General features: G+C 45.5%; 1 protein-coding gene across 1 annotated transcript in view; it reads left to right on the forward strand.

The window, feature by feature from the left end:
- DCP1B (decapping mRNA 1B) overlaps positions 1 to 2109 on the forward strand; it is a 53682-nt gene extending 51573 nt beyond the window's left edge. The window contains exon 11 of the transcript XR_006165533.1: positions 1966 to 2109. The gene's annotated coding sequence lies outside the window, so the exon portion shown is untranslated. The remainder of the gene's footprint in view (positions 1 to 1965) is intronic.
- The last annotated feature ends 5858 nt before the right edge of the window (positions 2110 to 7967 follow it).

The raw sequence follows: 7967 nt of genomic DNA on the forward strand, positions 1-7967 counted from the left end.
TCCACTTAGAGCAGTAGCCCCAGACCTACCACTTAGTAAAAGTGCCTACATTTTGCACTCATCTAAAAAGGTGCGGTTTTTATGCCTGAGGCTCCCCTCTCAGTTTCCTATCAGGGAAGTCCTGCCTCTCCTGGCTTCTCCCGTGGACGCAGTGAGCTGTGGCTGAGAGTTTGAAATAGAGGATCAGTCAGGCTGTAGTATCATAGCATAATTCATACTTATTAATGCCTGCTGTTTGGCAATAGGGGTATAATCCCCGTCTCTTAGAGCTATCTGTGCAAGCAGAATCACATGCTTGTCCTTACTGTCTCATCCTCTTGTGATACGCCTTTCCCTTCCCCTGTTTCTACACCCAAAGGCCAAAACCTTGTGCTTCCTGGTAATCTGTGTCCTCTCTCCCACCACTGCCTCAATTCCTATAATCCCCACCTCCCGTTCCTCCAAAGCAGCTGCTCGCAGGGAGATGTTTGCCCATGTCTGCCATGTGAGCAAGCACAAGCCATCACCACAAACTACTTTCAAGTAGATCACATCCCACCAAAAATGTGTGCCACAATTTAGGATTGCCTGGACAGGAATCAGCAGGACCAAAGATGAAGATGGTGACTCCTATAACAAATAAAAGTTTTGTTATCTTTAAGAAAAGTCACTGCAGGCATCATCAAGCGTGAGCTTCATCAAGGGAAGGGTAGAAGGAATTAGTAGAAATAAAGCATCTCCGACGAACTCCTTTGACTGAGGGTTAGGAAGAAATGCTGGCTATACACTCAAGAAAATCCAGTAAGATCTTCAAAAGGATAGTGAATAATTATAAACAGAAGTGAAAGCTGGGAATTTTCAACTCACCTGTAGGGAAATGAAGATGTGGAAATTAGAAGAGGACGCAGGGAGGTGGAAAAGCACAAATGAAACACGATCTTGTTCAGGAAAACTTTCACTTCCTTGTAAAAAAGCAGAAATTTAGACAGTGTTAAAGTTCAGAAGAAACACTAAGCTAATCCCTCACTGTGGGGGGCTGCTAAATCCATCCGTGTTCTTCAGTGTCAAGTGCATCGATCTGGGCGGATGACCAAAGCTGGAGACAATAAACACTCATTTCTGAGACATCAGCAGGCAGTCAAAGCAGACCTGGCTTTGCAAAGCAGTGCACTCTGCAAGTGCTGCTGTTCATACCTTGAAGAAACCAATTCACAAAATGGGAAGATTTCAGAGGTAAAATACAAGCTTAAGAAGTGCTAGAGAAAAGTTGAGGGCTCTTCTTGTCATACCATAACATGTTTAATTACACTGCTGCTGAGGGGGCATGGTTGAACGTGTGGATGGTGGGGTGAGGAAGATGGGCAGGTTCAGGTAGAGATCGGAGGGACAGAAACACTCTGGTTGACATTTAACCCAAAATGGTCTGCTCTTTTTTTGAAAGTGGTGGTTTCATAATCCCTTAAAACATCTTTGGATGAGAATCCTTCCATGATTTTAAAGGATTTCTATTTCTTACATGTATTTTCTGTGTCTTCAACATTGCTCTAAAAGTGCTTTTACAGAAATAACTAGATATATACAAAGTATCTAGAAATGCTTTTTATACAAATTATCCTTGCAAACAAGAGAGAAGGAAATATTATCTCTGTTTTAAATGGGTTTGAAGAGTGGTTCCATAATGGATTTATGGAGGTCACAGAAGAAGTCAAGAGCCAAAGGCAGAGACTAATGCTCAGTCACGCCTTACTGGGGCTTCGCTCCTTTCTTCATCACTTCATTTTTGTTTGTGGCAAACAGAAAAATCCCTCAGTCCAGCCCAAACTGCTGTTTCCCAGATGCAGCACTTCATAAGAGATCAGCATGTTGTGTAGGCGGGGAAAACTGGAAGATGCAAGAAGCAGATAGAGGCAACAGCAGCAGCCTAGTGACCGAAAATGAGTCCTGACAAATGCAGGATTTCTGGTGTTATATTATTTCCCTTTGCAGGTGCTATGTGACCCAGCAGGAATACCTTCCCCTCTCCTCTCCCCAACAGCATCCCACAGGCTGGCATGTGGCAGCCTGATGTGCCCTGTGCCTGTCACAGGCCAGACGAATGAACAAAGCCAGCAGGAATGAGCAGAACAGCGACAGTATTTTCATATGCAATTTCTGTATTGATCAAAAAATAAATTACTGTTGGTCCGGAATGTGCTCTCTCCAGCTGTGTAATAGAGACCATGTTAAAGAGGCCAGTCAGTGCAAGTTTCCCATTATCCTTCCTGTCCCATTAGCGTCTGCTCTTCCCTCGGCTCTCTGCTCGGAGTCTCTGATGTGATTTGCGATGTGCTGCTGACAAAGCTTCTGTTGGACTTCCTCCTTAGAAATGTTTTTCTTCTGCCAGATGACTGCAGGAGCTCAATGAGAGTCTTAAACATTTTTTGATGGTCTGTCCAGAGGTGAGCAATTGCTACCGGCATTTCAGGAAATACCAGAATTAACAAAAAGTCCATTTTCAGTCGGAGAGGAAAACAAAAAACTTCCCATGTGTTAGCTACTTCCCCAAAAAACGAGATTTGGCAGAATAGGTTGGACTATTGGGCTTTCAAGATCTGTTTCTAACCCTGTCCTTTGCCACCTCAGTCTCCATGCTTCAGAGAAAGCCCACAGCCCAGCACAGCACCGCTCAGCAATGCTGGAAACTACTGTGGTTGATAAAACATCTTCCTGACTACTGAACACAGCAATTTTTCACCTTGTCTACACAGAGACCCTGATCAGAGATCGAGCTTGCCATGTGCTCTCAAGCATATTATCCGCATTTGTTTCTACACCTTCTTAGCCCTGAACTGCCATATGCACAACTCACAACTTCCTAGTGCTAATAGCAATTTTCTACTTGGTTAACGTGCAGCACCGTACTAAATCTAGCTAATTGGTGTCCTCTCTGCCAAAAAGCAGGAAGAGGGCTCCACGGCTATCCCAGCCTGTCAACTTTCTCAGCCCTCTTAAGCAATCAATTCTAAGCAGTTTTAGCTACATCAACATCCTTTCCTTCCATCTTATTCCATACTAGATGCATTAGGTCATTTTTTTAAAAGTCTTTTAGCCCGGGTATGACCAGCAGTGTGCAGTATTTCAAAGCCTCCTGGCCTCCCCCCAGCGTTTTGGGAGGACTGTGAGAGCAGTGATCTACTTTCTTTCCTGATCACCCTCAACAGATGTTTGTGTCAGTGAGATGAGAAAGAACAACAGCCTGCCCTTTGCTGCTGGAGACCATCCTTAGAGGGAAAGCTTTGGAGGTGAATAACCTTTGCATTTTCTGTTTCTGGCTGGGTAGACAAGGAGAAAGCAGCTGTTGGTAGATGTGAAGTCAGATATTATCACACAGGAAAAAAATCAGCAGAGCTCTGGAAAACCTCTAGAAGACAAGTGGGAATTTACAGCACTGTAAAGATGGGACAGGGCTGGCAAGAAATTGAGGACTGTTGCACAGTTTGGAGGTGCCCCAGCAAAGAACCTGCGAAAGTCCCAGGCTCTGTTTACATCTCCAGGGTGTGATGAGGAGTGTTAGGTCTCTGGCCTTGCCTACCACCCCGCCGCAACCAGACTCAGGAATTCACCTCCTAAACAAGCTGGAGCTTGCAAGGTGGAGGTGCAAGTTGTGTAAGGGGAATTTGCGGGAGCAGGAGAGCAAGTGGAGTGTCTTGGCAGAGGTGGCTGACCCCGTGCCTCAGCGATGGAGAGAGAATAACTGTAAGGCTCGCATAGCAGCGTACACTGTAAAACCCAGCCGCTGCGTTTGGTCGTGGTTTCCCTCCAGCACCGGGCTCCGCACAGGTAGGTGACACTCAGCAGCTGGTAGAGTCTTATATAGCTGGAAAGTGCAGGGGGTAACTTGAATATGACCTGCTTGATATAATAATTCAGACTACATACACCGCTAGTGCCGAAAAGGCAGGTCCCTGCGCAGCACAGCGTGCCACTGGTGCCAGGGGTCGCAGCCACCCCCCCCGCAGCTGCCGCTGCTCAGCTGGGAGAGCTTGTGCCCTGGCCTGCGACAGAAACGTCACCTACATCTGCACACCACCAACAGCTGCCACCCCCTCTCCCTCCCCGTTAGGTGCGACTCTCACATACCCCTGCAAGAGCCACCACAGGGACCTGCCCCTTCAAACCAGCGTTTGCCTTGCTGACTCCATCCATCATGGTCTCTCGGACGTGGTCTTCGTTTCTTGCAACGTAGTGCTTTGAAAATGGTCAAAGACATCGTGGTTTAATGGCGGTTGTAAATGTTCAGAACAGAAGCGCTCCACCAGGATTACCAGCGCGCAAGCTGCAACACCCATCTTACTGCTGCCTGCTATGGCATTTTGGTCCCTACACAGCCATAACGTAGCTTAGTGGCTGTCAGTGTGAGACTGTACATTAGAGTACAAGAAGAGCCAGGTAATGCTTTTTCTTTCTAGGGGATTTATAGGCCTGATGAGCAGAGTAGATCCAAGTTTAAACTGCAGCTAGAAAAGAGAATCACTTCAAACTGAGAACGCCAATTAACTCAGCATCATTTGAACGAATTAAGCTAAGGTCAGAGCTGCAGCAAGCAACCATCACTAATGAGATTTCAGTGCTGCTCTGCCTACTTTATGCACATCAGATTTCCTGTGAAGAAATCCCTCAGGGTACAACTGTTTGGCTTCTGTCTGAAACTTCAGGAGCCTCTGGCTCAGAAGGATGTTAACTTCAACCTCAGTGCTGCACTAACCTGAAGGCAGGCAGTTGGAGTGCTTCTTTAGCAAATGGCAGATGATTTTAGACAGGAATCGCAACTTGGAGTTCAAATTTTCTTTTTTTGCAATATATGCATGCATTATTTATTTATCTGTAGCTCTGGTAATCCTAAATTCCACTTTTTGTCATGGGCACTAAATGCAGTTCTTCGTTTTATTTCAAGCGTGCTGCAGACTGCTCTGTCCCCAACCCAAGCAAATAGTTTGCCGAGCTGTCCTTATCTCTCTACTGTCCCACATGCTCCCCAGATGCTGACAACAGCAGGAGGAAACAGAATAAGTGAGGTTGCTAGAAAATGTCTTTTTCAGACATACACTTTGCACACTGTTACATGTTCCAGCAGAAAGAGAGAGATTAATTTGCTCTCATAAGATATGTGCCTAGACCAGGCTAAATCCTTGTGAGCCACTCTGTCCTGGGGGGTCAATGTTCTCCTCGGCTGGCACCCATGTCAGGAGGAGATTGCTGCAACCTGGAGAGACGTCACCCACCACTGGGGGCTACCGGCTCTACCATCCCATGACAACGGGCGTTAAAAAACACCAACAAAAACTGCTAGCAAGAAATGCACTGGTTTGCTTCCTCAGCTAATTTGTGTTCCCTGAAAGAAATCAAAGAAGGCGTTTAATGATCCTTCCAGGCACAACCCGGTTTGTATCTTCATCCTTTCAGGGCAGGCTCACAGCATGAAAACCCCTGGGGTGGAGGGGGAACCTCTTTGAAAGCCGCTCGCTGAGCGAGATGCTGTCAGATGTCGAAGGGAGGAAGAGTGAGTGTGTGTTATGAAAGCTGGCAGGTGACTGAGCTAATTACGGACTCAGAGGCAATTTAGGGTGACGGGAAGTGACTGGAATTGTAACCAGAGGTTAAAACAGTTTAAAAGGAGACAGGTGCTGCCGTGCTCGGATGGGCTGAAGACGGTTCCCATGGAGCAGCCGCAGGTCAGGGAAACACCTTCCACAGTCACTCCAGAGTCAGTGCAGAGCACAACACAAGCTGCTGCAAAATGGTATTAATCGGATGTGGGAAGCCTTGCGGACCCTTCCCCCACCCCTTTCTCTTCTTCAAAACTGTCAGGGTATTTTTAATAACAATTGATGGTTGCCTAAAATCACAAAACATGTTTTCATTAATATTCATGAAAGAATGGACTGGTTTTATCTACACCTACATCAATGTGTGGTAAAATGTATCCAAAGCCCAGCTTTTATCTTTAATCACACTGAAACTGATCGCCTCTGATTTTTGTGGGGAAAAATATAGTCCTCTTTTCAAAGGAGAAAAGCATGAAATGTTATAATTTGTGACCTAGAATTTTGGCAAAGCTGCTCCCCTCTGTGAAATCAAAAGGAAGGAAAAAAATAATCAGACTTTTAAGATTTTTTTAATTGAGTACTGAATAGTCCAGAAATTCTGATATGCATTTCTACAACAGCTTTTGCCTGGGCAATTAGTATCAGCAGTAAAATAAATAAAATTAACAGAAAACCTTTGAAATATTTTTTTTTAATATTTAAAAAGTCTTTCTGCCTAGATGTTGCCCTTTATTTATGCTATGATAGCATGCAGCAGCCTCCCCAGGGATCAGGCATGACTGCTGTATATATTGTTCAAACCGACAGCCACAGAGCCTGTGGCCCACAGGCGCTAGGCTAGGGGATAGTCAGCTCATCTGTATTGATGCCATTTTTCCTGACAGGCAGATGTTTAACGCCCGGATCAGTCCAGAGAGGTCTGCAGAGTGCTGCAGCCCAGGCTCTGCTGGCTCCCTGACCCAGCCCTATTGCCAGGGAACAAATAAAACCACTCTGTGGGCTCAGTCGGATCCCTGGACCACGGACAGTGTGATCCAAATAAATCAGGGGAGGAGAAGGGAGCAGAATGGTTTGCTGCTTTGCCCCTGTAGATCAGTTCCCAAGCAAGAAGACGGTCCCCGGCCCCAGAGGCTATGCTGTCTCTCTTGTGCAGAGAATTAGAGAGCACCCTGGATTTCCAAAGCATCCTACAGCCGTTACCTGATAAATCCTCATCAGGGTTTCAGCAAATAGGTGAGGCAGTAACGTCAGACCACAACGGCAAGTAACTCATCTCTGTACCCTCCACATCTGCTCCCCCTGACATGGGAGGAGGGACCCTCTTTCAGACAAGCTGAGCAACCCTAATTTGGCCCATATACCCCTGTCCTGATAACCTTACAAGATCCTGAATCCTTTTGCAGGCATTTGTTGCGTGTCCTCTGAATAGGGTCATTGCATCATGCATTTAATATGAAGGATTTGGCAACATAAATAATGTTGCTAGACATACACTGAGTCAAGTGTCTTTGCAGCCGTAGAGATTAGCAGAGTAAGTGGCATCATTTATTTAGTCACTTCATGCACCAGAATTCCTGGGGCTCCCCATGAAGCAAAGCTTCCTCCCTCGAAAAAGCTGTTCTAGTGCAGCCACTTTATCACAAAAGGCTTTAATCTCTTTTAAAATGGGGTTTCCCTTCCTCCTAATCAAGTTCCTTCAGGTCATGTGGACTTGAAATGAAAAAGATTAAGTTTAACCCTTCAGTAGTGGAGAGATAAGGATGAAGTTGACTTTCACCCTGGCTGCTTTTGTGACAGCAGCCAGGAAAGCTGCATTCTGCTCACAGTTCTCCCCTAACTAAGCATCTGTTTTCACTTACTTTTTCTTTTCCTTTATTCTTTCTTCTTTTTTTTTTTTGCCTTGCCTCCAGAGATGGTGGGAAGATGCTTCAGTGCTCCTTGTTTCCTGTGTATTCTGTTCTCCCTTGGTGTCTCCCTCTGTGCCCTAAATTTCCTGCTGCTCACAATGCTGTGCCTGATGAGGGTTTAAAATGCTGCCCTGCAAAAAAAATAAAAAATGCTCATTTCATCTTGGAGTATTTAAACAAGTCTAAATTTAGAGCAAAGCTGTGGAAAAAAAAATAAAAAGGAAGAAAGGCAAAGTAACCAGCTGAAGGCATTAATTAATATGACACCTATTGGCTGCTTCTATAAACAGCGGGGAGAGCATGCAGCTTGCAGATGAATGGGTCTGCAGGCAGATATTTACAGAGCACCCAGGTGGAGTGTGGAATCTAGGAGGACACGTTTGGTCCAAATCATCCTGCTGACATCTGATGATGCTCTGGAGGCCAGATGCTCACCCACTATTCACTAGGGTGAAGAATTTCAACCTGAAATTAAGAAAGTCTGTGGTATAATACC

This window comes from Tyto alba, unplaced genomic scaffold (genome assembly GCF_018691265.1).
Source record: "Tyto alba isolate M040663 unplaced genomic scaffold, T.alba_DEE_v4.0 Super-Scaffold_21, whole genome shotgun sequence".
Classification (NCBI taxonomy): Eukaryota; Metazoa; Chordata; class Aves; order Strigiformes; family Tytonidae; genus Tyto; species Tyto alba.